The following is an 8,308-nucleotide window of genomic DNA, read 5'->3' on the forward strand; positions in this document are numbered from 1 at the left end:
CTTGGACTGCAAGGAGATCCAAGCAGTCCATTCTGAAGGAGATCAGCCCTGGGATTTCTTTGGAAGAAATGATGCTAAAGCTGAAACTCCAGTCCTTTGGCTACCTCATGCGAAGAGTTGACTCATTGGAAAAGACTCTGATGCTGGGAGGGATTGGGGGCAGGAGGAGAAGGGGACGACAGAGGATGAGATGGCTGGATGGCATCACTGACTCGATGGACCTGAGTCTGAGTGAACTCTGGGAGTTGGTGATGGGACAGGGAGGCCTGGCGTGCTGCGATTCATGGGGTCGCAAAGAGTCAGACACGACTGAGCGACTGAACTGAACTTGATTGTATATTTTCAGGGCAAAAATACCATAAACCAAGTCAAAGTCAGGCTGACACAAGTTGCAAAATATATCATAAAGGTCAATATGTTTATCTATCTTAGAAACTTGAGTGAAGGGGAAAAGGCATGAATAAAGTATGTGAAGAGACAACTCATCTAAAAATAAGGCAATGACTCTTACCCATGTCAAACTGTTTGACCTTGCTTGTAAGAAACTACATTGAGATACTATTTCTTGCTTATCAAATTGGAAAAAGTATAACATACTCTTTGGGCAAAGCTTTGGGGAAATGGGCACTCTTACATTGCCTGTGGCTTTTCAAATTTGTACAGTTCTCTTAGAGGGCATTTTGGTAATATTTAATAAAACTACAATTGCATTTACTTTTTGACCCAGCATTTACCTTTTTTCCTCTGGCTTCAGTGGTTTTTGATGAGAAGTCAGCTGTTATTTGTGTAATTGTTCACCTTTAGGTAATGTATGTTTCTCTGGTTGCTTTCAAGATTTCCCTTTATTTTTGTTTTTTAACAGTTTGGATTATGATGTGTCTGTGTGGGTTTTGTTTATAGTTACTGAATTTTTTTGTATATCTGAGTTTCTTTGATCTGTGGGCTGATTATTTTACCAATTCTAAAGAATGCAAATACTTATTTTCCTCCCTTCTTTTTCTGTTTGTTTACTGTAATCTCTATTGACTTGTCAAGTTTACTGATTCGTTCCTTAGCTGTATTCAGTCTACTGATAAGCCTATTGAAGTATTCTTCACCTCTGAGACCATTTTTTATTTCTAACCTTTTCCTTTGGCTCTTTGTCATAGTTTCCATGTCTCTACTAAAATCCACCATTTACTCATATTGTCCACCTACCCAACTAGACTCATTAACATATTTATCGATTTTTTTTTTTGAAGAGTCCCTAATTGGTAATTTCGACAGCTCTGTCATACCTGCATTTGATTTTATTAACATTTTGTTTTTTGACAAGGCCATGCTTCCTTGCATGCCTCGTAATTTTGGTGGAATGCAGTATATAGCATGTTTAAAAATTGAAGGGGCTGAAATAAATTTTATGTCCAGCAAGGGGCATATCTTTCTTTCCATCAGGATGTTAGCCTTGAAATTTGAGTGAATCTAATCTGTAGTTGAGCTGGGCCTGGGCTCTATGGTTAGATTCAGCTCACCACAGATTAAGTTATTGGAAAATGAAAGTGTTAGCTGCTCAGTTGTGTGCAACTCTTTGTGACCCCATGGACTATAGGCCACCAGGCTCTTCTGTCCATGGAATTCTCTAGGCAAGAATACTGGGAGTGGGCTGCCAGGCCCTCCTCCAGGGGATCTTCCCGATCCAGGGATTGAAACCCTTGTCTCCTGCATTGCAGGCAGATTCTTTACCGAGTTATTCAAGGGCTGCATCAAAACACTGTCTTTGATATACTTGGAAACTGTATGCCTGAAGAGCTTATTTTAGCTCTCCAATCTCCCTCTGAAGCAGGCCCCATGTTTTACCTCGGGGTTGGGGGCCTCTCATACAGTTGCTTCTCCCCCAGCTGAAAACTATGAAAAGCAGCACAAGGCCAAAAACGCCTATGGATTTGTTATCCTCTGGTTTGGCCCTCAGATTTCAGCAGGCCCCACAGAGGTGTGCCTCAGCTGGTGTATCCTTCAGCTCTTCTGCTTTGCCCCACAAACACTCCATGAAAGTCTATGGAAGAGAACTGTGTCTCCCAGGGATTTTAAGGGCCTGTGTCAGGGGCTTCCCTGGTGGCTCAGTGGTACAGAATCCACCTACTAATATAGGAGACAAGGGTTCGATTCCTGGTCCAGGAAGATCCCACATGCCATGGAGTAACTACACCTGTGTGCCACAACTATTCAGCCTGTGCTCTAGAGCCTGGGAGCTGCAACTCCTGAGCCCACACACCCTAAACCCTGTGCTCAAGGGAAGCCACTGCCAGGAGAAGCTGGCACACAACAATGAGAGTAGCTTCTGCTTGCTGCAACTAGAGAAAAGCCCACGCAACAATGAAGACCCAGCACAGCCAAAAATAAGCAGAAAATTTTTTTAAAGGGGCCACGTCAGCTAAATTTCATTACAAGCTCAGTTGTTCAGTTGTCTCCTTACCTGCATCTGTGGAAGCTTCCTCCTCTCTGCACTGTCCTGTTCACAGCCATGTCAAAGATGAAAGCAACTGTTACAACCTCTCTTCTAGGAAGTGCTTTTACTTTTTGGATTCAATAGGTTTTCAACCTTAGCTCTGCTGCTGCTGCTGCTGCTAAGCTGCTTCAGTCATGTCCGATTCTGTGGGACCCCATAGACGGCCTCCCACCAGGCTCCCCCGTCCCTGGGATTCTCCAGGCAAGAACACTGGAGTGGGTTGCCATTTCCTTCTCCAATGCATGAAAGTGAAAAGTGAAAATGCAGTCGCTCAGTCATGTCCAACTCCTAGTGACCCCATGGACTGCAGCCTACCAGGTTCCTCTGTCCATGGGATTTTCCAGGCAAGAGTACTGGAGTGGGGTGCCATCACCTTCTCTGAACCTTAGCTCTGGCAGGCTCTAAATATTTTGTAGTTTATGCAGCTTCTCATTGGTAGGACGGGAGCAGTGTGTTTTTATTAATAGTTTTTTGTTCTTTTTAATATGCCTACTGGTGTATTTTAAATTACACATATGCCATTCATTGTATTTCTATTTGCCAGAGCTAGTCTATTTATGAGCTTCCCTGGTGGCTCAGTGGTAAAGAATCCGCCTGCAATGCAGGAGACACGGTTCAACCCCTGGGTCGGGAAGATCCTTGGGGGAAGGAAATGGCAACCCAGTCCAGTATTCTTGCCTGGGAAATCCCATAGACAGAGGAGCCTGGTGGGCTACAGTCCATGGGGTTGCAAAGAGTATGACATGACTGAGCAACTAAAACAACACTCTATTCATATGAGTGAGCTGCAGATGGCCTACTCCTTTAGAATGCATTTCTTATGCAAAAGGACATTTTCTTATACAACCCATTTAGGTTTTTTGGTACTACAGAACTTGATGTAGAAAAGATGAGAGAATCTGCCATTTCTTAATGACTCTCATTTAAGCAGCAATTTGGCTAAAGGCAAAAAATGGCCTCTGCAGAATCTATTATGCTAAATTTTAGCAGTATTTTCATATTTTCAGAGGAAAGCTGTAGGCTTATTCCAAGAACACAAGTATAGAAATAGATCTACCAGATCTCAAATACTTTAAGAAGTCAGTGATCTGGAATTTTCTTTATCAACATCTTTCCTATTGCCTATAAAATAGTCATCCTACCTGTCATTCTAAAAAGGCATGCATTCATAAGTTATATATCAAGTGTTTTGAGTAACACATAGTTTGCACATCAAAAAGGTATGTGAAAAGCACACAGTAGGTATGCAGTCCACTTGCCCTGCTGGCTCACATGTTAACAGAGGAAATCCAAAAGGCTATATTTTTTTCCTCCAAAAAGGTCGAATTTATTATTTCACATCAACTTTATAGAAGTTAAAGAGAATAATCAAGTTGTTTCATAGACTGGAAGGTGACTTATTAACTCCCTTTTATGTCCAAACCTCATCAGTCACTACATTTGTGAGGTATATCAGCCAAATACTTGAAATCCAGATGAATTTTAAGATCTTCAATCTGTCCTGTTGAATATTCACAGTATTGAATAAATAAATCCCTTCAGATAAATGTGAATTTAAATGTTTGCAATATTCTAGCATGCTTGATGGAGAAGGCAATGGCACCCACTCCAGTACTCTTGCCTGGAAAATCCCATGGACGGAGGAGCCTGGTGGGCTGCAGTCCATGAGGGCGCTAAGAGTCGGACACGACTGAGAGACTTCACTTTCACTTTTCACTTTCATGCATTGGAGAAGGAAATGGCAACCCACTCCAGTGTTCTTGCCTGGAGAATCCCAGGGACAGAGGAGCCTGGTGGGCTGCCGTCTGTGGGGTCACACAGAGTCGGACACGACTGATGTGACTTAGCAGCAGCATACGTGAGAAGCCTTTCCCACAGTCATCACAAACATGAGGAAAAATTTTACTGTGTTTAGTAGCAACATGTCTGTTAACATTTGTATGAAGTCTACTCCGAAACCCACACACTTGACAAAGAAGTTTTTACATTTGTCAAATGTGATTTTGCTTAAGAGGCTATACTGTCCATGTTCTCCATTGTTATACTTATCACTTAACTCTATTAATGTACACGCATGCTTGTTTACCACAAGGCCATGCAAGTCTTCTGGATCATTCGTTTCATGTTCACAGAACAGACACAAGTACTGTTCATCACAGCTGCTCCTGGAAATGTAGGTAGAGTTCACTGCTTGAAGAGAACTGTATGTCACATTACTTACACCAATAAAGGTGATCACTAAAATGGGTGTCTGCAACGTGCTGTCTGAAGTTCTCAAAAATTACTGTCTTATAATCACACTATTTATAAATGTAGGGATCCTCTTCATGCAGGTTGGCATGTTCGATCAGAAGCATGTTGGTAGAGAAACTCTCTTTGCATACTCGACACACGTTTGAATCAGTACGCTTGTGCTTCAAGATCATACACCTGCTTTAAATCGGAAAAATATTTGCTGTTGAACTCAAAGAGTTCACATTTATAGAGGCCACCATTGCCAGCTCCCAGTAAAGGCCATTTCTGCTGTGCAGTCACATTCAAAGCTCGGCTCTTGTCAACAATTTTGCAAAGTTTAGCTGGTGGCTTTTCATCAGTTTGGGCTTGGAATCTGTCAGAGGAATTGTTTCCTGTCTCTATATCATAGTCTTCAGAAATTGCATGCACTTCTGCGGCAACTGGAACACCTTCAGCAGTCTGAACTTCTATGGGGCTCTCCTCTTGGGTTTGCTGGTGGAGTGATTCAGGGGAGCACAGTCTTTCATCACAAATTTCAATATCAGCAGATTTTTCTGTAGGAAAGGCAGTGTGGTCTAGAAGTCTAAGTACAGGACTGGAAACCAGGTAGTTTTAATTTCTGTTTCTGGCCTATATTCCATCTGTAAATTTTGGCAATTCATTTGACATCTCTGTATCAGAATCAAAGATTTTGCTGTCAATTTAAGTCTGGTTATCTCACAGAACATACACTGTAACAATGATCAGAAGAACTTCCATTCAATCCATCTGCAATTCTGCTTATTCCAGAAGAATCTGAATAATGAGAAGGATGTAAAGTTTTCCTTTTTCTTTTTTTAGGATATTCATTCGTATCTTTTTAATTTGGTGTAATTCGTAATACTGGAGTGAGGAAAACTGAATTACAGGGAAATTTTCACAGATGGTGAAATATTCCAGTACCCGGGGGTACCCGACCAGCCCAGGCGCAGCTGCGAGGCAGCGGCCAAGAGGCCCGAGCGTGGGCAGAGGGGCGGCCCTGCTCAGGTTGGTGCTCCACTGGGCCCTATAATACAGCATTTTAAAGAACATCAAGTTTCTTTTTTTTAGAACTTCTAGCATTTTCCAGCTAGGAAGAATTCAAGTCCTAAACAAATGCAAGGTAATAAAACAGACATCATACTGACTGAAAAAGGTTGGTCTCAGAGAACAAGAAAGCAGACTATTCCAATCGTGTCTGCACACATGTTTATGGAATCATGCTTACTGAGTACCTCAGGTAGGCTGGCCCACAAGACTTGATTTAAAGGTGGGGGTGGGGAAGACTGGGCTTCCCAGGAGGCACTAGTGGTAAAGAACCCACCTGCCAATGCAGGAGACATAAGAGACATGGATTCGACCCCTGGGTTGGGAAGATCCCCTGGAGGAGGGCATGGCAACCCAGTATTCCTGCCTGGAGAATCCCATGGACAGAGGAGCCTGGTAGGCTAAAGTCCATAGGGTCGCAAAGAGACACGAATGAGCAACTTAGCATGCACACATGTGGGGAGGACTTATGCATCTATATTATAGCTAGTTGGTGCTGCAGGACACTGCCTAAAATATTTTTATTTATTTTTTGGCTGCACCAGGTCTTAGTTGCAGCATGTGAACTTTCTTAGCTGTGACGTGTGGGATCTAGTTCCCTGACCAGGAAGCAAACCCGGGGCCCCTGCATTGGGAATGTGGAATCTCAGCCACTGGACCGCCAGGGAAGTCTCACATAGGCCACTGCTTTTTACAATGTTTTGCTCGCTAGTGGCTTGGGATGAGGAAGGTGGGTGAGACACTGGAGATGGACACAAAGATGCGCCCCTAGCATGAGTAGTGGGAGATGATCAGCTGAAGGAAAAGGTGGCAAAGGAGGAGGAGCCATTGTTGCAAGAAAGCAAAGGAGCAGAAAAAGCTTTTTTGGAAAGTAAGCAAAGAGACACTAAGAGTTAAAAACGGCGAGGAGAGATAGATACTAAATTTTGGTAAAAACATAGATATCAACTAATGGATATAGCAGTATGTATGTTGGGCTACACCCCACAGCTCTGCAAGTTTTGTAGTTGCCCAGCCTTGAGACTGAAAAAGAACCCAGAGATAGCGACAGAGACATCAAAGGCTTAATAGATGGGAGGTCTTACATACCTCAAGCAGGTCCTGGAGAATCCACATGCAACAGACTGTGGACAAGACATGGGAGCAGTCTTCGCTACCTGGAGGGAAAAGGCTACTATTTATACAAAGAATTGACATCAGGTTGGCTCATCAGCTACCAGGGAAACCAGCAGCTGAGGCACTTCCCTCATTGCCCCTTGGGTTAATGACCATCACAAGAGTAGATATTGCCCTTTAATAAATTAGCAGATGGAGCCCTTCTGGCCTAAGGGGCAAGCATGCTTATGAGAACAGGGCACAGGTGAAGCAGGGACTGGTTAAGCAGGGGGCTCAAAGAGCAAGAGAATAGCCATCTTGCATGGCCCGATCATATACTCCTTCCCTACCTATCCTGAATGACCCTTATAGTCACAGGGGTCGTGTGGGGGTTCTGATGACACACACGGCTGTTCTAGACTCCATTCACTGTTTTTTTTGCATTGCCTGAGGACTCAGGCAGGCCTTTTGTAATATCTTCCACCTGTTGTAACGCATTGCAGACGACACAGGGAACAATGGCTGTTATCACGCTGTATCACTGCTTTGCCCCCTTCTGTAGCTAAAGTCAGAAACCCAAGGTACTCTTACTATTTTACCATTGCCACAGGTCCCAACCAAGCCCTACAAACCTGCTCCTAAGTCCATGTCCCTAAAGCCTGTGTCTGTAATTGTTTAGGGGTGATGGGTTCAGTGTATGGTTGTCTTTTGTAGCTAACCCAGGTCCTTGTATTTTGTCTATGTGAAGCCTACCCCGTACAATGAGATGAACCATGAGGATGGAGCTGCTACTTTTAAGCTGGGAAAAGACTGAGGTTAACAGAATATCACCAATATAATGGAAGAGAAAGCTCTCTCTCCCAGTAGACACCTGTCACAGGTCCCCAGATGCTAGTGGACGGCCACCTTGGCATCACCCCCACAGCTTTCTGTTCCCCGTCCTTATGTCCTTATTTCCTGGTGCCTTGGCGTTCCCCAGGAGTTTCCTTAGCCTCTTGGCTGGCTCAGCAATTGTTGGGCTACACCCCTTGGCCTGCAAGCCTTGTAGTTGCCCAACCTCAAGACTGAAGAAAGAGCTCAGAGACAGTGACCCAGATATAAATGGCTCCATAGGTCGGGAATCTTACCCATCTGAAGCAAGGTCCTGGAATGACACACTGCCATGTGCGGCAGACAGTAAGCAGGACACAGCAGCCATCTTTGCCACAGCAGATGTGGGGGAGGAGCCTGCCATTTACAGGGGGAACTGATGTCAGCTATTGGCTCATCAGCAACCAGGGAAACCAGCAACTGAGGCACTTCCCTCATTGCTCCTTGAGCATCAGAAGGTGTTTTCCTTTAATAAACTAGCAGGTGGAGCCATTCTGGCCTAAGAGGCAGGGGGCAAGCACATTCATGTGAGTAGGGCATAGGTAAAGCAAGGGCTCA

At 44.0% G+C, this 8,308-nt stretch overlaps 1 pseudogene; it reads right to left on the reverse strand.

Annotated features, from left to right (window-relative positions):
- Positions 1-3,853: 3,853 nt before the first annotated feature.
- On the reverse strand, positions 3,854-8,078 carry LOC104991717 (annotated as a pseudogene).
- Positions 8,079-8,308: the final 230 nt, after the last annotated feature.

Source organism: Bison bison, unplaced genomic scaffold (assembly GCF_000754665.1).
Source record: "Bison bison bison isolate TAMUID 2011002044 unplaced genomic scaffold, Bison_UMD1.0 scf7180017864198, whole genome shotgun sequence".
In the NCBI taxonomy this organism is placed as follows: Eukaryota; Metazoa; Chordata; class Mammalia; order Artiodactyla; family Bovidae; genus Bison; species Bison bison.